The 23959-nt window shown below is 37.2% G+C and overlaps 1 protein-coding gene across 1 annotated transcript in view; it reads left to right on the forward strand.

Moving 5' to 3' along the window:
* The window catches only part of LOC106087788 (mucin-19), a 109026-nt gene that overhangs the window by 16016 nt on the left and 69051 nt on the right, over nucleotides 1-23959 (forward strand). The window contains exon 2 of the mRNA XM_059360891.1: nucleotides 19661-20064. The gene's annotated coding sequence lies outside the window, so the exon portion shown is untranslated. The remainder of the gene's footprint in view (nucleotides 1-19660; nucleotides 20065-23959) is intronic.

Below are 23959 nucleotides of genomic sequence, written 5' to 3' on the forward strand. Positions count from 1 at the left end.
CTATTGTGTTTCCACCAGAGGAACGAGTAATTGAAGAATGACAAAATAATGAAGTAAAGTATGTTCGAATCTCCCATAAAGACACTTGGAGAAATGCCAATACATATTTTGCAAAATGCCTTCAAAACATCTGTAAAACGTTTCCAACTTACATTTCTGAGAATGATAAAAACTGGTAATTTTCAGGGGCTTTCCTTCTATTTTAAAATAGTTTAACAAGATGATTATTGAATCAAAAAAAAAAAAAAAAAAAAAATTACTGCTTTCGCAGTATTAACAAGTAAAAGCGTGCTAAGTTCGGCCGGGCCGAATCTTATATACGCTCCACCATGGATCGCATTTGTCGAGTTCTTTTCCCGGCATCTTTTCTTAGGCAAAAAAAGGATATAAGAAAAGATTTGCTCTGCTATTAGACCGATATCAAGATATGGACCGGTTTGGACCACAATTAAATTATATGTTGGAGACCTGTGTAAAATGTCAGCTAATTCCAATAAGAATTGCGCCCTTTGAGGTCTCAAGAAGTAAAATAGAGAGATCGATTTATATGGGAGCTGTATCGGGCTATAGACCGATTCAGACCATAATAAACACGCATGTTGATGGTCATGAGAGAATCCGTCGTACAAAATTTCGGGCATATCTGATAATAAGTGCGACCTCTAGAGGCTCAAGATGTCAAGATCCCACGATCGGTTTATATGGCAGCTATATCAGGTTATGAACCGATTTGAACCTTATTTGACACAGTTGTTGAAAGTAAGAATAAAATATGTCATGTAAAATTTCAGCCAAATCGGATAGGAATTGGGCCCTGTAGGCGCTCAAGAAGTCAAATCCGCAGATCTGTTTATATGACAGCTATATCAGGTTATGAACCGATTTGAACCATACTTGGAACAGTTGTTGGATATCATAACGAAATACTTCATGCAAAAATTCATTCAAATCGGATAAGAATTGTGCCCTCTAGAGGCTCAAGAATTCAAGACCCTAGATCGGTTTATATGACAGCTATATCAGGTTATGGACCGATTTGAACCATGTTTGGCACATTTGTTGGATATCATAACAAAACACGTCGTGCAAAATTTCATTCCAATCGGATAAGAATTGCGCACTCTAGAGGCTCAAGAAGTCAAGACCCAAGATCGGTTTATATGGCAGCTATATCAGGTTATGGACCGATTTGAACCATGCTTGGTACAGTTGTTGGATATCATAACAAAACACGTCGTGCAAAATTTCATCCCAATCGGATAAGAATTGCGCACTCTATAGGCTCAAGAAGTCAAGACCCAAGATCGGTCTTAAAACATGGACCGATATGGCCCATTTACAATACCAACAGGACCTACACTAATAAGAAGTATTTGTGCAAAATTTCAAGCGGCTAGCTTTACTCCTTCGGAAGTTAGCTTGCGTTCGACGGACAGACGGACGGACGGACATGGCTACATCGACATAAAATGTCGCGACGATCAAGAATATACATACATATATGCTTTATGGGGTCTCAGACGAATATTTCGAGAAGTTACAAACAGAATGACGAAATTAGTATACCCCCCATCCTATGGTGGAGGGTATAAAAATGCATCGAGCGCCAGCACATCAGTAGAATAGGAAACAGAATGCCTTATAACAGCGAAGGACGACCAAATAAAGGAAAACAATGAACAGTATTCATAATCCTCAGCAGCAGTTTTAAATATCTACGATGCATCCAACAATCGGCTACGTTCTAACTGAAAATCCATCCAACTAAGAAATCAAATCATACCTTGAAGAACGGTAAAACGGCCGTTCGGTATACCGGCAGAATGTATAAAGGCATGCCGTGACATTATAGCAGACAAGTTACACCCTCTGTTTAAGCAAATTTGGAATGCAGAAGCTATTCCACAAGACTGGCAGGAGTCAATTATTGTAAAACTTTCCAAAAAGGGTAGTAGAGCAAAATGTGGTAATTGGAGGGGGATATCGCTACTACTAACAGTTTTGCAAATATTCAACAAGGTTCTATTAAATCTAATATCTGATTCACTAGAAAAACGCTACGCAGGAACCAGGACGGTTTCAGAGCGGGCAGATTATATATAGATCATGTATGTACAACCAGAATTATTATAGAACTAACAATCGAATATAATACTAGTCTCTATTTTGGCATTCGTAGATTATGAAAAGGCATTCGACGCCTTAAATAGAACATACATATTGATGTATTTTAGCGAAGGGAATTCCGCAAAAAATTGTGTCGATAATCAAGAAAAGCAACGACGGAATTACATCGAGAGTGCTGCATAGAGTGCGCCAAGGATGCACCCTCTACCCATTACTCTTTATTGCTGTCCTTGATACCTTGTTCGAAAAGCTGGACGACGCACCATCAGCATAAGGCTGGATAATGTTTAACAAACTAGGGGATCTGAAGTACGCCGACAATGCAGTTCTTTTAACATCCACTTATTCGGATATGTAGGCCAAACTAAATAAGCTATCCGCAGAATCTCTTAAGGTGTGAGCTTTGGTTTTGAGCGTCGCATTGCAAAAATGCAACTCTGCACACATATTCCACAAAAGCAACTCGGAAAAGTTAAACAATTTTCAACTTTGGCGCTTGAAATCTAGCTTCATTCGGTGTTGCTACACTTGAGGTAGTGTTTTTGATCGTCAAAGTTAAAAATTGTTTAACATTTGCGAGTTGCTTTTTTAACATTTGTTTGTAGAGTTGCATTTTTTATTGGGACGCTCCTCAATGCGAGCATTCTGTTTAGGCGTTTAAAATTGGTTTAAGGCTAAATAAAATCACAACAAAAACAATGAGGATTAACGCAAATAACTAGCAGTCGTTTAAAATCTATAATGATCAGGACAACAACGTGGATCGCTTCGTATACCTTGGCATCATTCTAGCAACAATTGGTGGTACGGCAGAAGATATAGAAAACCGATTAAGAAAGGCACAGGCAGCGTTTGCATCTCTTGGAAATATATGGGCATCAAAAACTATGGAGCTTAGCACAAAAATTAAAATATTTAATGTGTGTGTTAAATCGATTTTACTATACGGATCTGAAACTTGGCTTATCATCTGCAGTATAACCGATAAAATTACAAGTGCTCGTAAACCAATGCCTTAGAAGAATATTGAATATATGGTGGCCTGGACCATGTCAAACGAACGATTATGGCATATTCCTGCCCAACAAGCTATACGCGGTGACATTACCAAACAAAAGTTTGGATGTCTGGGACAAACACACTAAGAAAAAACGAGGACGAAATTGCACACTCAGTCCTTCAGTGGAATCCCCAAGGGCACATAAACTCTTCTAAATCCAATTGATTTTATTGATCTGGTGTAATTTAAAAGATGCATAGATTCTTCACTCAAGAAATGATTCACATAAACAGATTTTATTTCCTCCTTCGTATTTAATTGTGGTTTAACGGCCATACGTTTATCCTTCGCAAATGCAAATTTTCCCACTAAACTAGTTTTCGGATTGGTTTGGGTTCTATTTCTAAAATAGTACGCATCATCAATCGATTGTTTTTGGATAGCAGCGCCAACAAGTTTTGAAAATGCAATTACAGGGAAGGATGGGTATATTCATTTTGTCATTCCGTTTGCAGCACATCGAAATATCCATTTCCGACTCTATAAAGTAAAAATCTAAGACGATCTAGCCATGACCGCACGTCTGTCTGCCTGTTGAAATCATGCAACAGTTTTTCAGTTTTTAAAAATAGGGATATGAAACTTTGCACAGATTCTTTTTTTGTCGATAAGCAGGTTAAGTTCGAAGATGACTTCATCTTGATATATCCCCCATATAGACCGATCCTTCGATTTAGTGTATTAGGCCCATAAAGGCCACATTTATTATCCGATTTTGCTGAAATTTGGGACAGTGAGTTGTGTTAGGCCCTTCAACATCCTTCGTCAATTTGGCCAAAGTCGGTTAAGATTTGGATATAGCTGCCATATAGACCGATCTCTCGATTTAAGGTTTTGGACCCATAAAAGGCGCAGTTATTATCTAATGTCGCGGAAATTTGAGACAGTGAGTTAAGTTAGGCCCCTCGACATCCCTCTTGAATTTGGCTCAGATTAGTTCAGATTTGGGTATATAACTGTCATATAGCCCGATATCTCGATTTAAATTCTTGGTCCCATAAAAGGCGCATTTATTGTTCGATTTCCCCGAAATTTGGGACAGTGAGTTGTGTTAGGCCCTTCAACATCCCCCTTCAATCGGTTCAGATTTGGATATAGCTGCCATATAGACCTATCTCTGGATTTAAAGTCTTGGCACCATAAAACGCAAATTTATAATCCGATTTCGCTGGAATTTGACACAGTGACTTATGTTAGGCTTTTCGACATCCGTGTCGTTTGTGGTTCAGATCGGTCTATATTTGGATATGGCCACAAATACCAATATTTTGTTCTACAAAATTTAACAATGTCTTGTACTTATTAGACCTCTCAATATCCGTGTCGAATTTGGTCCAAATCGGACCTGTTTCGATAAAGCTGCTATGGGGGCATAAATTATGCATTTTTCACCGGATTATAACAAAAGGTGGCTTTTATATATACCCCAGGTAGTGGGTATCGAAAGTTCGTGTTGATTTTCAGATATTCCTTTTAGAACTTTATCAAACTTCGTTGACATACAATTCATTGATTCCTTTAATTCCTGCCCTTTTATGTGCTCCAGTTCTTATTTAGCTGTGTCGGCTGATACATTACTGTCATCACAGAGATGGCAAATGTACTCTTCATCGTTGTTTTTGAGTAAATGATCATATTGACGTTTATCCAATTTTGCACAAACAACATGAAGCATTCTCTCACACTTGTCACATTTAATGCTATCTTCTTTCTCCTCTCTCACCTCTATTCTACATTGAGCACTTAAACTTTTTTTTTATGCTGCGACGGCTTGAACTAGGCATATTCGATGATTCTCACTTAGACTTTGTTTTGTTTTGGTTGGTAGTAATGTTTGATTGTGTATCTTCTGTTTATAACCGTGCTTTGTTAGCCTCGTCACAGAGCTCACCTTATTGATGTTAATTGAAACAACTTTAACAAATCTCACATAATAGACCATTCGAAAAGTAGAGAAAAAATTGTGTAGAACTCTAAAATAAAAATGCATTGTAGGATGATAGTTCTGAGGCCTGAAAATATGTGAGCCGTTCGTAGTAATCAATAACATAGTCGTCGATACTCAACCAAAACGGAAAAACAGGTGAAGCAAATGTAAAGGTTTGGGGATGTCTCTCATGCAAAGGTGTTGGTGCCATATATTGGTTCCGCAACATCATGGATACATTCATGATGCTCACATATTCGGAGATTGAAATGACTTTATCTTCAAGAAGCTAGTGAACAGAAGTACATCCATGTTTAAGCAATAAGGTGGTTTTAAGGAAATAAAAAAGTTTTCAGCTAAATGATTTTACTATTCTGCGCTACTATTTTTTTGGCCGCAGTTGTCCCATTATCAAAATGGTGTACAAAAGATATGCAAATGTGTGTTATATGTATATTGGAAATTTGAAGAATTTCAAGGTTCTTAAATAGTATTTAATTTGAAGGTTTTTTAATATGAAAGAAAACTTTTTTCCTTTTTATTATGTATTTTTCTTTTCATCTTCAGTCATCTCAATTAAATATTTAATTTTCTTCTATTTAATGAAGACTAGAACAAATTAATTTAGACTTCATTTTGTATCCCAAAAGGTGCAGATTTCTTGGCTAAGCAGTTGCTCTTGTCCATCTTAGTTCAATCCTTGCCTCGACCTTTTTAATTCAAGTCCCAATAATTTGATATTTATCGTTAATGAGGTGAATAAAATACAACAAATTTTGTAGACTTTCCGAATACCATTAGTGTTTGCTTGTATGCCAGAACATTTTTCTGTGGGTTTTGTTTTACATTACAACGCTTGGTTGTCTCACACGATATTAAAAAGGTTACATGTTCATGATGGCCTAAGTAGTACAGTCTCTAGATAATATTAAGCGTCACTCAAGCTGTCTTTATTCGAATGGTTTTTTATGTTGTGCTCCGAATTCCCAGTCCAACTCGCTCTTAGCGAGACAAAGGGGGACAATTTGAAATATTAAAAAAATAAACAAAGCAGTCGAAATGCTTGAGTTGATACATCACGTTTAATACTTCAACCAACATGCGACGACAACGACGACATTTTTAAGAAATCCTATTTGGGTGGATTAATAAGTAATCGTGTGGGACATAAACAAGTAAAAGCGTGCTAAGTTCGGCCGGGCCGAATCTTATATACCCTCCACCATGTATCGCATTTGTCGAGTTCTCTTTCCGGCATCTCTTCTTAGGCAAAACAAGAAGTAAAATAGAGAGATCGATTTATATGGGAGCTGTATCAGGCAATAGACCGATTCAGACCATAATAAACACGTATATTGATGGACTTGAGAGGATCCGTCGTACAGACAAATTCAGACAAATCGGATAATAATTACGACCTTAGAGGCTCAAAAAGTCAAGATCCCAGATCGGTTTATATGGCAGCTATATCAGGTTATGAACCGATTTGAACCTTATTTGGCACAGTTGTTAGATATCATAACAAAACCCTTCGTGCAAAATTCCATTCCAATTGGATAAGAATTGCGCCCTCGAGAGGCTCAAGAAATCAAGACTCAAGATCGGTTTATATGGCACCTATATCAGGTTATTGACCGATTTGAACCATACTTGGCACAGTTGTGCCACGTTGTGCAAAATTTCATTCAAATCGGATTACGATTGCGCCCTCTAGAGGCTCAAGAAGTCAAGACCCAAGATCGATGTATATGCAGCTATTCCAGGTTATGGACCGATTTGAACCATACTTGGCACAGTTGTTGGATGTCATAACAAAACACGTCGTGCAAAATTTCATTCCAATCGGATAAGAATTGCGGACTCTAGAGGTTCAAGAAGTCAAGACCCAAGATCGGTTTATATGGGAGTTGTATCAAAACATAGACCGATATGGCCCATTTACAATCCCAACCGAGTTACACTAATAAGAAGCATTTGTGCAAAATTTCAAGCGGCTAGCTTTACTGATTCGAAAGTTAGCGTGCTGTCGACAGACAGACGGACGGACGGACAGACGGACGGAAAACGCTGGGATCGTTTTCTCGTTTTTTCCTGGGATCCAAGACGTAGGGTAGTAATGCAGTTTTTCCTGCGAGAAAACGTTTGATAAAAAAAACCTTCCCGGCTGATTTCAACATTGTGTATCGGATAGAGATATGGACACAAAACTTACCCTAGTCCATGTTAAGGTGTTTTCCAAAGAGTATGCACGATTTGGGAACCGTAGGGGTCCAGAGGCTGATCTATGGGGCTTGAAAGTTGTTCACCTCTAGCATATCAAATTTTGAATTGCTTTAGATAACACATTTGTTATAGGTTGAAAAAGAGGGTGAGGATATTAATCCGCCTTATGCCACTATGGATATACACCTAAACCAGTAATCGGCTTCTGAACATAATTGCTATGATATTGGAGCTATATTATCAAGTAATCGTCCAATTTGGAACGTATTCGAACTGAATGTTTCAGACCATAGTAGAAGTGGCTGTGTAATATTTCAGTCAATTCGTATAGAAATTGCGCCCTTTAGGGGCTCAATAAGTAAAATAGGAAGATCGGTTTATATGGGAGCTATATCAGGCTATAGACCGATTCAAATAAGGTATGTTGAAGGTCATGAGAGAAGTCGTTGTTCAAAATTTCAGCCATACCGGATAATAATTGCAACCTCTAGAGGCTCAAGAAGTCAAGATTCCAGATCGGTTTATATGGCAGCTATACCAAGTTATGGACGAACTTAAACTATATTTGACACAGTTATTGGAAGTCATACAAAAACACTTCTTGCAAAATTTCGACAAATTGGAAAAGAATTGCACTCTCTAGTGGTTCAAGAAGTTAAGATTCAAGATCGGTTTATATGGCAGCTATATCATGTATCGATCGATTTGAAGCATACTTTGCATAGTTGTTGGAAATCATTATAAAACACGATGTGCAAAATTGCAATCCACCACCAAATCCAAGAGAATGAAGTAGATCTAACATCCAAACTTTAATGGGTTGACCCTCCCCTTACCTTATTTCCATAAACGCCAGATCTCGGCATGGGTGGGATATCTAGGGGCCGCGCCACCTCCAGAGCCACCACCCAAATGGAATATAATAACCAATAATTACAATATGGGACTCAAATGAAAGGTTTATGAGACCAGAGCACGAATCTGATATAATGGAATCGCGCTCACTCTTAAAAACACCCCCATACCGGACATATTTACCGACCATAGCAATATACGGCTCCAATGAAAAGTAATTGGAAGAAGAGCACCAACATAATATCCACATTGGCGCGAAATATCTGAAAGGTGGTACCAGCACTCCCAAACAGGACTTATTTCCTGACGTGACCGTATAGGGCTCAGATAAAATTAGAGAGTGATAGAAGGCGCAGCTGAGCGGACCCCGTACAGCTAGTGCATAATAAAATTAATAAAATGTTTTTCGGCGGTGGCTTTGCTTTCCCTTCCACCTGTTGACGCTGTAAAAAGTTCAACTGCATAACACTTCTTTCCGTTAACCTATGGCCTTCATTAAAAACAAAAATCAAACTTTTAAATGAAATTTCAAAACCGTGTAATTACGTTAACACAATGATTTCGCCGTTTTCATTTCATTGTCCTTTGCCATTCTCAGAGACTGCTCAGCACACTTTTGTAGGGCTTTTAAAAAATTTTGTTTTTGTTTAATGTAGAGCCAACTTTGAAAGCCTATTATTAGGGTTGATTCAGAATGAGGTGTGCCTATGTAAACCCAAAGAATAATAACCCCAAACTTTTGCATGTTGATAGTAGATGTGAGTTTAGGTGAGCCGTCAGTTCTAACAAAAGCTGACACTTAGTGGATGCTCGTAATGGCCACGATTCGTGGCCCATTGTTCGCTGCGTGGCACAGCGTCAACACGGAAAATGCATTAACGAACAAACAAAGGAACATTCAATTTGACAAGTGCTAACGAATATAAAACTATGTTAGCCATGCCATTAAAACTGAGACACAGCAGTGGCCAAGAGACAAATGCATAGATGGATGTACGAAGATACGCTCACTTTGAGAATATTGCGCTCAAACGCACACACACACACACACACACACACACTCTGCATGGCGAGGATTAAATTGAATACTCAGGGTCACTAGAATGAGTGATATGCTAAAAATAACAACAATAACAAAACAAATATTTATAGTTTTTACTGCAATATTTAGATAACACATACTCCTCGCCCCTCATCATCCACAAGCGAAAAAAAGTTGAAAATATTTTCACACAAATTGAATTTACACATTCATTGCTATCGCGGTGATGTCAAGCGAAGTGATGTGATGATAATCTCTAAAGTGGGCGGAGACATACATATGTATATCGCTGGCTTAATATAAAAAGGGCCTAACTCGATTTTTTTTTAGATTTAAAGCAGTTATTTGCAATTGTATCCACTCGGAGGTTGGAGGCAGGGTGCCCTATGGCATTTGTCTTCCAAAATAAACAGAAAATGTTATTTAGAAAAAAAAGAGTTGGGCCCTTTTCGTATTAAACCGTCGATGTGTATGTTGTGAAGTGACATTTGGTATATTTTGTGATTCAACAATTCTCAAGGTCTATCTTAGAGAATGTGGTATCCATAATATTTATCCAACTTATGCCAAGGCAGGTACGACCTTTTTACATAGGTCAGAGTTCAGTGATATGTGATAAGCGATAACTTATCACATATGGTGGAAAAATCTATGCTCACAACAGCATGTATAAACTGTTTGATAGTGCCAATTATTGCGCACGAAGTAAATGTTTGATAAAAAAAAATCCATGATGTCTAGCTTGTTCCTTTGATCGTCTGTTGAAGCGCAAAGCTCCATTACACTAGGGTGAAGCATGTCATTGTTAATAGTTAGGTCAGTGGTGAGTTGAAATTCCAAGAACGAATAAGTTTATAGTGGCAGTCGAAAATCATCTTTACTTAGACAATTTTTGTGCATAGACACATTTATTTGACACATTTATATTCGATTGCATGTAAAATAAGTGTTTCCTTGTTTGACATTATATTTTTTTTTTGTTCAATCAAACAAGAAAGCACATATTTTACATGCAACCGAATGTAGGGCAAATAAAAAGGTTTTTTTTTTTATCTAATGTTTGACGCTATTCGACTTGTTTTTGGACAAACAAAATGTGTCTAATTTGAATACAAAATCAAGAATGTACAAATTTGACATATTTTGGGCGTAACTGGGTTAAATATTTGTCAAACCTGAACGTACCTCATGTCTGGAATATTAGTAGAGGAAATACTGACACTTTTATTTTTTAGTCATTCTTCCACTTACTACTTAAACGACACGACATGTCACCCATTCTAGGCCTCAAAAGATGTTAGGTACAACAACTTCTGTAGACTTTTCATTAATTAGACACCACGATTTTAATACTGTTTTATTTATGAGGGGTAGCATAAATGACAAACACCTCACTTGATTGAGAGAACAATAAACCAAAAAATTGGGTTTTGAAAAGGCACCAAAAAACATCTGCAAGGGAAAATTTAGCAAAAGAAATAATCTGGATATGGGTTCTCCCCAGACGCATTACTAAAATCGTACTCCATCAATAATGTGACAATTTCAACTCATTGATATGCGAGAAGTACCACAAATGACTCAACTCGACCACTAGGTTCGAAATTTGTCTCCAAAATGACCAAATAATTGAAATTTGCTTTTGGTACGGTTCCCTAAACTTATGCCAAATGTAAAATGTAACTTATTTACATAAACGATAGGAAGAATTAAGAACAGGGTGTTGGCATAAATACCTGTGCCATCACGTTTTTTCAACAACACTTCCATTGCAGCAGGAGTTTGTTGAACTTATACCCCCTGTTTGGTCTTTTCAAATACAGTAGAAGAACATTCAGGTTAATGTGTTTCGTAAAATAGATATCATCTGCCCAAATGTAGTGAGAGTTGCTCACAAAAATAAATGATTCCATTAAGACAAACAATGTAAATGTTATTATTAGTCCTTGGATGATATTGTCTGTTCGCAACACCGAAATTGGTTGTGGGTGTGCGTGTGTGTGTGTACGAGTATGGTTTGTTTATGTTGTGGCAGGAATTACCTGTGAATATGCTAATATCCTCATGATGTCCTACTACATCTTACTTACTGGCTTGGAAAACAAATCAAGAAAATGTAGTCCCCGCGTTGTACTCCTGAAATCATCCTTGTAACCATCAAAGCTGCTTCTCTTCAACTTTGTCTCGGATGCTAGAGCATTTGATAAATTTTTTTGGTTGACTGGCCTGAGCCAGCATTGGGTGAAAACAATCCTGAAATGAAACCATAATGATTTAAACCACATTATTTACACCATCACATTGTAGAATAAAGAAGAGAACAAAGCACGCCATACATTTTTTCTTCCTTTGAAGCACGTGTTATTTGTCATGCGGAAAAGATCTACTGTTAATGACAATATTGTTAAACACGACCAGCAACATCAACACCACCACCACTACCAACAATATCCACTGTGCCAGTAGAAGCAACAGTAGATTTCCTTTCCCCCTCTCCCTGCACTCAAATGTCGTGGAGATCTCAAGTGATGATGGTGGTGCCTGTTAAAACAGCCAGACAAACACAAAAGCCATTCAATCCCGGCCCAAACATCAAATAACATAACACAATTTATCAAAAAGTGTATTAAGACTGTATTTCAAAAGTCATAAACACAGGTGGGTGGCTAGAAGATGGGTGGCCTTGTTAGCAGTGTTGCCGTCTAAGCTCTTTCTGAACCAAGTAATGGGTGAAGTTTTCAAATCTGGGTGGATGGTATGATTAAAGTAAAATTAGTTACATAAAACAAAATTAATCAAATCAAATGGATTGCATTTGTCGAGTTCTTTGCGCAGTAACTAACAAAGAATAATTGATAAGATTTGTTATGCTATTGGAGCTATATCAAGTTATAGTCCGATTCGGAACATAAATGAATTGAATGTTGAAGACTACTACAGAAGTCATTGGGTAATTTCCATTCGGGTAGGAATTGCGCCTTGTTGGTGCTCAAGAAGTATAATCGGGATATCGGTTTATATGGGAGCTATATCAGGCTATAGATCGCTTCAGACCATATTGAACACGTATGTTGAAGATCATGGATGAAGCCGTTTTATAAAATTTCAGCCAAATCGGATAAGAATCCCTCTAGAGGATTAAGAAATCAAGATCCCAAATCGGTTTATATGGCAGCTATGTCAGGCTATGGACCGATTTGAACCAGTAGTTGAAAATCAAAAGAAAACACTTCATGGAAAATTTCAGCCAAATCGGATGAGAATTGCGCTCTTTAGTGGCTCAAGAAGTCAAGATGCAAGATCGCTTTATATGGTCGCTATATCAGGTGTTAGACCGATTCAAACCATATATAGCACAATTGTTGGAATTCGTAACAAAACACCTTGTGTCAAATTTCAGCCAAATCAAATTGCGCCACCTAGTCGCTCAAGAAGTCAAGATCGGTTTATATGACAGCTATACCATGACTGATAAGAAGTATTTGATCGGTTTATGCAGCAGCTCCAGGGACCGATTTGGCCTATTTACAATCCCAACAGACCTACACTAATAAGATATATTTGTGCAAAATTTCAGGCGTCTAGCTTTACTCCATCAAAAGTTGGCGTACTTTGGACAGACGTACGGACGGACGGACATGGCTGGATCGGCTTGAAATGTCATGACGATCAAGAATATTTATACTTTATGGGGTCTTAGACGCATATTTCGAGGTGTTAAAAACGGAATGACGAAATTAGTAAACCCCCATCCTATGGTGGAGGCTATAAAAACAAATACGTTATCCAATTTAATAAAATATAAAACAAGTAAAAGCGTGCTTAGTTCGGCCGGGCCGAATCTTGGGAATACACCACCATGGATTCTGCTCAAAATTTATGCACAATGTGTGAAATGTCATGAACGTTTTTTAGTCTTTTTTTTTTTTTTGTTTATAAACACAATTTTACTTTTATACATAAGATAATAAACAATTTAATCTTATGCTTATGGCAACACTCAATGTCACCCAATAGTCAGGTGGTGTTGCATGCCGCACTACTGGTGTTTGATATTTTGACAGGGAATAAGATAACATTTGTAGCTAGCACAGTATGTTGCAGCATCAAAAACATCCTGGAAATCAGTGAGCTGTGACACAGATCGTTGAAATATATAAACAAATCCAAAAAGGGAAGTTTTTGTTCGTGCTGAGTGTTTGTGTCGGATGCTGCTTTGTTGGCAACGAATAAATTAAGGTCCTACCGCAATCGAAAGCACGCAGCCACACATACATACATCCATCCGCATTAATATTGATATGGATAAAACGAACAAAACAAAAACAGACAACCACCAACCGCCGCTAACACAGTCATATAAAAGAAAACCGAAAAAAGGAAACCACACACACCCACACACACACACCCCACTGAGAAGGCTGCCGTGGGTAACGTTGGCAAGCAACAGCAACAAATTGATATGCATGCATACACGTATAACAACACAATCGGCACACGAGAGTATTTTAATGTAGTCGAGCTATCGTGTTTCTCATAGAATGCCATTTCCTCTTTGTCTTCAAAGCTGGCAAACAGTAAGGACAAATCTATATAGACTGTTGCTTGCGTGTATGCGGATGCGTGTGTTATGTGAATATCATACGAGCCATTACGCTCGAGATTTGACGATACATCTCAGCTGAGAATAATAAAATATAACTAACATGGTTTTTATTACACAAACATTGTGGATTTCCTCACAATGTTCGCGAACTGTATCTGGCCTAATCAGAAAATTTATTTGATGCTTTTTCGCCATCATCGAAATAACCAAGGAAGAGTTGAATTCTATTCCGGAGAGATACACATGTATTTATGGCTCTCTTGTATATAACAGAGGAAAACAAAACACATATTTGTGGTTTCAACGCATTCTTCTTCGTGCAGAGAATGATGAACATCTTTATTTTATTGAAACCGCAATTTGTGTTCATTGCGTGGGGAGTGGATGCGTGATATATAATTTTATTTTTATGATACCTTCATATTGATTTGGCACGATGGAAACATGTCGAAAAGGGAAACGACAGCAATAACAGCAAAACAATATTACAAATAAATAAGATAATAAGAAAACAAATACAATACAAACAAGCGACAATTGTTGTTAAATCAAGTTAAATTTGAATAATCAGTTATTTGCAAATATCTTCAATTAAGAGGGGTTTTCACATCATTTCACCTTTGAGCATTTATCTTTCGTTGGCTTTTGTCACTTTTTATGTCATGTTGCAATAGACATAGACCCATATTGTTATTATTCCCCTGAAATGTACAAGGTGCAAAATATGATTTGAACGGACTTATGCCTAGATAAATTTCCTTGCCTCCCATAGCCGTAATATGGAAGCATTCCTGAAAGATGTCTTAATAATGTTTTCATTCTAACCGCAAAAGCCAACTGGTCCGATGATGCTGTCATTTTACACCAGTGGTGGTAAAATACACACATACTATTCCACATTATTGTGTACGTATGTAAGAATATAAAGCCATGGGATTGGAAATAGTGTGCACATGTGTTAGTATGTCCAACACTGCTTTATAAAGCCATCGATCGGTCTTTGGCCATAGAATACAAATCTGACATTGAAATTTGTGGTCTAGGGTTTGGGGCCGCACTACCACCAAAACTCCACTCAAGAGGACATGTTTTTTCATAGTTTTTCATATATCATAGTGAGTTGTAGTTGAAACGAAACTTTTATATTTCTTCCCGACTGGTTTATAACAATTATGGATAATGCAGTACATTCTTCGGTCTTCCTTCGTATACTCGAACCGAATTGGGCGACACAAATATTTTGACCCAAGCGTTATATTTAACCATATATCTTCTATTTAATCATATATCTTTCGATGATGAAGATTGGTCCTTGTACAATCTCATTCTCAATGGTACTAATAATGCCATAAAAATTGATGTGAAGTTGGTATCTATTTCTGTTTGTTGTTTATATTCGGGAAATCCAGATGATCCATCACAACCCCATTTGCTGATCAAACCCACTTCGGAGTTATCACATGTGTTCTTCAGTAAAATTAGACATGATTCTTACAGCTGTATTTTCAAGAAGATCAATAAGTTTTACCCTTGCTTTCAATTCGTCCACATATACACTGTCGAACAAAATAAAGTGCGGTTTTAAACATTTTAAATTTTTCGATTGAAACATATATTTGAAGTTTTTAAATGTTTATAAATTATAGTTTTATTTTTAATTCGGTTAGTATTTTATTTAATAATGAACTTAACATTGAATTCTTACTTTATATTTTCTATCTATAATACAAACTATTTGGCACATAAGGAATTTCTAGTGACAAAATAAAGTAACAATTCTCTAATACAATAAATATTATAACAAATTACATAACTAGTTTTGTTTGTTTCTCTTTCGAGACGAGCTCTTTGATCGGAGATGCAAATGGAAAAGGAAAGCCAAAGATAGCAACATACATACCAACCACTATGGGACACGTTTCGTCTTTGGTTAGAAGACTTTTCAACCACATTAGGTGTGATGGCTTCAAGGGCCGTGCGTTGGTATTTTGTATTTGAATCGTGTTAATAGCGAAAACAGATCTATGATACATTGAGCACATTACCCATGCTCGACAACAATTCTTTAACATCAGAAACCTGAACGAACGAAATAATTGATAATTTGGAAATAATTGAGGCACTTCAACAAATAACGGGACAATATAAAACAGTAAATAATACACGTAGTTAGAAATACTGAGGATTAATGAAGAAGGGTACAAAACTGCACTTTATTTTGTCCGATAGTGTATTTTGGATGGCACCATTTTCGTCCTAGTACTGTACAATTTATGTTTTGATGGTTAAAAACTCCGTACTTTTTCACGAAGAGCCTTCCTCATTGTTGAGTATTTAATTCTTGAGAGGCATAGGTTCAAAAGTAGGACCAGTGTATCTTCCTCTGTGAACTCCGTAGTTGAGTTTGGAGTTGAAATACTTTCTACCATCCTCTTCAACCTCTTCAGGGATGCTACTGGTAATAGGTCGACAATTTGTTCAACATTTTTTGGTTGTGTTTTAAACAATGCCGTTTTGAATTTGGTGGATGTGCGCAAATAATTCCTCTTGTTTTTCCTTTTTGGGTTTCTCCGTAACTTTGTCGTATGCTTTGCTGGGCCAGCCAGGAATCAGCAGTTTAATTTCAATAAGTAGATCCGATTTCCGCCACTCTTCATACATTTTGAAAAACTTGATTTTTGCGAATGAACGTTTTGGCAAACTTCTCGCAAATGATTTGTAGAATTTTTCAAGTTTGTCTATAGCGACTTTATTTAGCCTTATTCCATGTCTGTGGTCCAAGGTGTATACAAGATCCTTAAATGACTCTGTGTACAAAATCGATCAATGTTTTAGTGCAGGCCCCATATAAGGGATTTTTACAATGAGTTTAATGAAGTCTAGATGAAATTTAGGGTAGGAAGAATTCGAGTTCATGAACTTTTATTGCGTAAATTAGGCGGTTGGTTTTCGTTGCTAAAGATGACGACAACAAAAAAATTTGGAATATTTGGCTTTTTTGAAAAATTAACTTTTATGTTACCGGTCACATAAAATCGGACAGGATAGAGATATTTTTATGATTCTTTATGTGTTTTGTAGCAGAAGTGCAATAAAATGTGTAGTAGTACTTGTTTTTTAACAGTATATAGCACTTCTTCAAAATCAACTTTTTTTTCATTTCTGGCTAGGATATGGCGAGACATACCTTAAATTGCTAGAAACATTTCAAGCTTTAAAAAATCCCTGTGGAACTTTTTTGAAACTTGTGAAATTTAGTAAAAAATTTGGCCATTTTGGCGTCAAGATAACGGGGTGAGCCAATTAGCACTTAAATTTTTTTTCTTAACACCTCCAATTTGTAAAAATGGAAAGAAATGATAATACTTTCATGGCCAAAGTTTGCATTGAGCAGGCTACAGAGATCTCGATTTTGAAGCCAAGCTCCATCATCAGTCTGCTTTTCCCCAAAAACGATGACATGTTTCCACCACACACTAATTAGTGAGAATTGCGCTCTCTAGAGGCTCAAGTAGTCAAGACCCAAGATCGGTTTATATAACAGCTATATCAGGTTATGAACCGATTTGAACTATATTTGGCACAGTTGTTGGAAGTCATAACGGAACACCACATGCGCAATTTTTGCCACATTGGACAAAAATTGCGGCTTGTAAGGACTCAAAAAATTGAATCGGGAGATCGGTTTATTTGGTTATAGACCGATTCGGACCGTACTTGGCACAGTTATTGGATTTGAGCCCAGGCATTCGACGATGTTTACCTCTGCGCCACGGTAGCCTCCTTAACGTCCAACAAGCCGTATTTTGTAAAAAACTTTGTAAATAGTATGCCCCAGAGATTTTGAAATCGCGATCATGGCTGGCCGCTATAGTAAAGGTACGTTTCTTGATCTAAAATATGCCTTTTCTTACACTTCAACATGGTGGTAGCGTTGTTTTAAGGAAAAGTCCACACAATTGATGAATTTTGTTTTTGTTTACGAGGTCTTTATATAATTCTGCATTCATTTTAGTTGGAACAAAGCATGTTTGTAATTTTCCAAGTGTTCCAAAAGCATCAAATACCATATGGGATCCGAGGTCATGGGTTTGGTTGCAGCGCTCTTGTTGAAGTCAACGAGAATTCCCTCCAATATTTTGGATGTTCATCGGGTCCATCAACATTGAAGTTTATTTCGCCACAAAATTATACAAATCGAACTCTTCCTCTAAAAATATTTATATTTTTAGCTATCAAAATTCGTGCGTCCTTGTAGAGTTGAGTAAGGGAAGTTGTATGAACTTTAGTTAGCTATAAAATGCCAATATATTGCTACAATTGGGTATGTTGCCGGCAAACATATAGATCCAATTAGTAATATATTTTTTTGCAATTCATGCTTTCTTCCTGTCGAATATGGCCTTTCATCTATGGTTTGCGTACATCCACTCCACTCCACGCTGCTTTAGTTGTCATATAGGCCGGTTTAGGGTTTTAATACCATAACAGGCGCATTTATTATCCGATTTCAGTGAAATTAGAAACAGTGAGTTATTGTAAGTAAGACTCCCGACATCCGACTCACATATGGTTCAGATCGGTCTATATTGGTCTTGAGCCCATAAAAACTGCATTTACAACCCGATATCGCTGAAACTTGAAACAGTGAGTTGTCTTAAGCCTTCTGTCATCACGCCTAAATATGGTCCAGATCGGAAAATATTTAGATATAGCTGTCATAAAGACAGATCTGCCGATTGAGGGTCCTAAGCCCATAAAAGCCGCTATTATTATACGATTTCGCTAAAATTTTAATCAGTGAGTTGTTTTAAGCCTCTCGACATTCGGCTCAAATATGGTTCAGATCGGACCATATTTAGATATATTGGGTTGCCCAAAAAGTAATTGCGGATTTTTCATCTAGTCGGCGTTGACAAATTTTTTCAACGGCTTGTGACTCTGTAATTGCATTCTTTCTTCTGTCAGTTATCAGCTGTTACTTCTAGCTTGCTTTAGAAAAAAAGTGTAAAAAAGTATATTTGATTAAAGTTCATTCTAAGTTTTATTAAAAATGCATTTACTTTCTTTTAAAAAATCCGCAATTACTTTTTGGGAACCCAATAGCTGTCATATACCCCGATTTGCTGATTTCGAGTCTTAAGCTCATAAAAGCAGAAATTTATACCCAATTTCGCTGAAATTTGAAATAGTGAGTTGATTAAAGCCTCCCTATATTCGACTCAAATATGGTGGATACCGGTCTACATTCAGATATAGCTGTCATATATAGCGATCTGGCGACTGAAGGCCCATAAAAGCTGCATTTATGTCCCAATTTCGCTGGAATTGGACACAGTGACTTGCATTAAACCTCCCGTCATCCGACCAGCATATGGTCCAGATCAGATTATGTTTAGATATAGCTGTCACATAGACCGATCTTCCAATTAAGGGTCTTAATTCCATAAAAAAACGTATTTTCGCTGAAACTGTATCTTGTATAGGTGTTATCGGGACCTGAATGAAATATGATCCATACCAGCCCCCATTTGCATATTATTATGGATGTGGTAGTGGGCATCTAACAAGTTTTTACTTGTTTTGCTTTCATAAATTACATACGAAACTCGCCAAGGAAACCAACAAAAATGTTAAGTGGATGCAGATTTTCAAGTAACTTTTTGCGACTCAATCTTAATATCCTGATAATTAGAAAAAAATAAAATTTTGTTTCAATAAATTGTTTTACACAAAATGGCAGTTCTTCAAAGCAGTGAATATACAAATAAATTGAAAGACTTTAATAGCCGTAACATTTCAAATTTCAAATTACAACAGGAATGAAACAATTCAAGGCAAAGTGTGTAATGCCCCATATGCAACTATATGCTGTTTATATATGCTAAAAAAATAAGAAGTTGTTAAAATAAGAATCGTTATTTGCTATGCTAAAAAAGTTAACACGACTAGCAATGTTCTGGTGAGAAAACGAGAATGTCTCTAATGGGATTAACATAAAAGTCAACGGCTAAGATTTTGATGGTCTAAACAATTGTATAATATTAGCAACAACTACAACTAGCAGTTGGGCAATATTTAAGAAAGCAGCCGCTCGGCCGTCTCAGCTGAATGTTTTGATTATTCAGCAAAGCCAAAGGCCCATAAGGTGGCAACAACAGCAGCACAGGCGAATTTTCCAGCAATTCGGTTACCCAAAAGGATTATCATGTTGAACGCTGGTGGTAAGTATGACTATACTCGCAATCACGATGATGATGATGATGATGAGGTAGAGCTGTTTGGTAGTGGATTAGGTTTAGTGTTTAGCCATAGATTGCATCCAACTATTGGCATTGTAGTAGGGCATGTGGCCTTTAATTAACACTTTGCCGGGTGGCAAATGAAATCGTTCGTTCGGTCGGTCGGTTGGTTGTGTCATCTTTTTTTGGATTTTTTGAGTTTGGCAAACATTTCGATCAATGTTGACCTTTTTAATTTAATTACATTCGTTTGTATTTTTGGTTTTTTTTATACATATTGTTGTTGCTATAGATTTTTTCCAGCCATGTTTGCTTAATTTTGCTGCTCGTTTAGTTTTCTGTTTGCTTTCTAAGATTGTTTTTAATTTTGCCTCGTTTGCTGTGTGGTTTAAGCGTGGTGCGTCCGTCCATCCATCCGTTCGTTGGCTCATTCGTTTATTTTTTGTGTTTTCAAAAATTCTATTGTGTTTATCTGGTAGCAAGGCAAAGGTCAAAGGCCATAGAGTAGTTTGGTTTGTTAATTGATGGTGTTTATGTGAGTGTGTGTGTGTGTGTGTTAAGACTTGCCCACACCAATAAATCGGCACTCCCTAGCCTAACGTTTCAACAAAATGGATTATTCCACCTCAGTACATTAATAAGTAAGTAGCGGGTCAGACCAAACCATAAGTCTGTTGGTCAAATGAAATAACAAAAGGCATTGTTCGCTGTTTGTCTGACACTACCCCAAGCATGCAAGTCCCCCCCAAAAAGCACCTCCATATTTGCCAGAGCAACTATTTTTAAAGGAATGTCCTTGTGTTTAAAGCAGTGTTGCCGTCGAATGAACCAGAACTTCTTCGCAGTGTTGAATGAAATAAAAAACAACAACATTGAAAAAATTGTTTTTTTAAAATGAGTTTATATGAACAAACTTTGAAATTTGAAACAAAAATATAAAATTTGTATGTAAAAATGTTTGGACATAAACGTAAAATTGCCCAAAATATTCTCTGAGGTAAAAGAAACGAAACATTTGACGAGATAAAAATAAACTAAACTTTCTACCAAAAACTAAAATTCTTTTATAATTTTTATACCCTCGACCATAGGATAGGGATAGGGAGTATACTAATTTCGTTATTACTATTATAATACATCTAAATATTGATCCAATAAAGTACATATATTCTTGATCGTTTTGACATTCTAAGACGATCTAGTCTTGTCTGTCCTAATACGCTAATTTTCGAAGAAATAAAGCAAGGCGCTTAAAATTACACCGATACTTCCTATTAGTGTGAGTCGATTGGTATTGTAAATGGGCTATATCGGATCTTGACATCTTGCGCGGCTAGAGGGCGCAATTATTATCCGATTTGGCTGAAATTTTGCATGAAGTATTTTGGTGTGACCATCAAAAATTGTGTCAAGTAAGGTCTAAATCGATTCATAACATCATATAGCTCCCATATAAACCGATTTCGTATTTTGACTCCTTGAGCTACTAGAGGGCGTAATTATTATCAGATTTGGCCTAAATTTTGCATGAAGTATTTGGTTTGACCATCAACAACTGTGCCCAGTCCAAATGCTTTTGGGTTTACCACCACTTTTTCGAACATCAAGAATGGTTAAGCCTACAAGCACCAGCACATTTGTAATAAAAAAAACAAATGAACAATTTCAACACCAAAAAATAATTTCCTTTTAACTTCACTTATCTATATATCTATATATATATATATATATATATATAGATATATATATACTAATTTGTGTTTGCTTGTATGTATGTGTGTTCCTTATAGACTCAGAAACAGCTAAACCGACTTTCTTGAAATTTTCAGAGATGGGGCATAATGATTCCATGGTGAAAATAGGGTACTACATTTTTTTTCTGAGGGGGTGGCGAGGGGGGGTGGAGGCGGACGAACCCTCCCCCTTACCCTAATTTACAGAAACGCCGGATCTCGGAGATGGGTGGTGCGATTTAAGCCAAATTTTGTGTGCTCTCATATAGTACCCTAAAAATAAATATTTGGTATCCTAATTTCGGATGGGGTACCTAGGGGGGCCCCTACCCTAAACCCTACCAAACATATATTTATACCAATCACCACAATATGGGACTCAAATGAAAGGTATTTACGATAAGAAAACGTATCTGATATCCAATTGTCGGACCAAGTGCTAGGGGGACCACCTCAACCCCCAAAACAACCCTAAATCGGACTATTTACCGACCATGGCAATATGGGACTCAAATGAAAGGTATTTGCGAGTAGAATAAGAATCTTATCTCCAAATGTGGGACCACATTTCTGGAGATCCACCCCTTTCCCAAAACACCTCACAAGCAAGACTTATATAGTGACCATGGGAATATGGAGCTTGAATAAAAAAAGGTATTTGAGAGTGGAATTAGAATCTGATATCCAAATATGGAAGCAAGTGTTTGGGGGGCCGCCTCTCGCCAAAACCATCCCCCAAACGGGACAAATTTACGACCATAGCAATATGGGGCTCAAATGAACGGTCTTTGGGAGTAAAGCACGAATCTGATATCAATATTCGGGAAAAGTGTATGGGACCTCCCCACCCACATAACACCACCCAAATAGGAAGTATTTGCTGACCATTGCAATATGCGGCTCAAAGGAGAGATATTTTAAAGTAGAACGTCCGCCCATCCACCAAACCAGTCATGTTTGCCGAAGTTATTTGGGATTAGATTACGAATCTGTATCAACATTCGGGACCAACTGTCTAGGGAACATCCCGCCACCATAACAACCCCAAAAGATAATTTGGGTCTTCAAGACAGTGTTGCTCGATATTGATAGTTTTTAGGGCCCATACCCCTAACCGGACATATTTGCTGACTTTTGGAATTTGGGATTTAAATGAAAGGTACTTGAAATTCGAAAACGAATTTAATATCCGATTTCGAGGCCAATGGCAATATGGTGTTCAAATAAATGATATAAAGATATATGCGAATAGAACACGATGCTGATGTATTTTTAAGGCCAAGCATTTGGGGGACCACCCCACTCCTCAAAACACCACTAAATCGGGCATATTTTCCGGCCATATCAATGTGGAGCTCAAATGAAAGGTATTGGGGAGTAGATCACTAAATTCATAGCCACTTTCGGGACCAATTTTGAGGGGGTCTACCCCTTTTCCAAAACACCCCACGAAAAGGAATTATTTACTGACCATCGCAATATGAGCCTCAAATAAAAGTATATGGGAGTAGAACACGAATCTGATATTAAATGTGGGTCCATGTATTTGGGGAACCGCTTCTTCCCCAAAACACCCCCAAAGGGTAAACACATACCGACAATGCCAATATGTGGTTCAAAAGGTATTTGAGATAAGAAAATGAATTTGATAACTAATTTTGGGGTGTTTAGGGGACGCCTCATCCTATAAACTCCCCTGAAACCAATGGCAACATGGGGTTTAAATAAATGGTATTTGAGAGAAGAGCACGATGCTGATATTTTGTTAAGGGGCCAAGTGTCTGAGGGATCACCTCTCCCCAGATAACACTCCTAATTGGGACAAACGTATTTACCGATCATGGCAATATGGGGCTCCCACTGCCATATTCCCCATTGGAATATCGGGTTCAAATAAAGCCTTTACACGAATGGAGTACGTCTAACATCCAAACTTAGATTACCCTAAAATCACCGACCAAATCCACAGACAAATAAAGATCATATGGTATTGAGATAAACGCTGTTAGATTGTTATACTGTTAGTCAAGCGATATACATATACTATTTTCATAGCACTTTAATAGTCGAAAATAATTATTTTTAGGATAATTTTTTTCCACGTAATTTTCTGGTTTAGCTAGTTTACTTATAAAATTAACAGA

This window comes from Stomoxys calcitrans, chromosome 1 (genome assembly GCF_963082655.1).
Source record: "Stomoxys calcitrans chromosome 1, idStoCalc2.1, whole genome shotgun sequence".
In the NCBI taxonomy this organism is placed as follows: Eukaryota; Metazoa; Arthropoda; class Insecta; order Diptera; family Muscidae; genus Stomoxys; species Stomoxys calcitrans.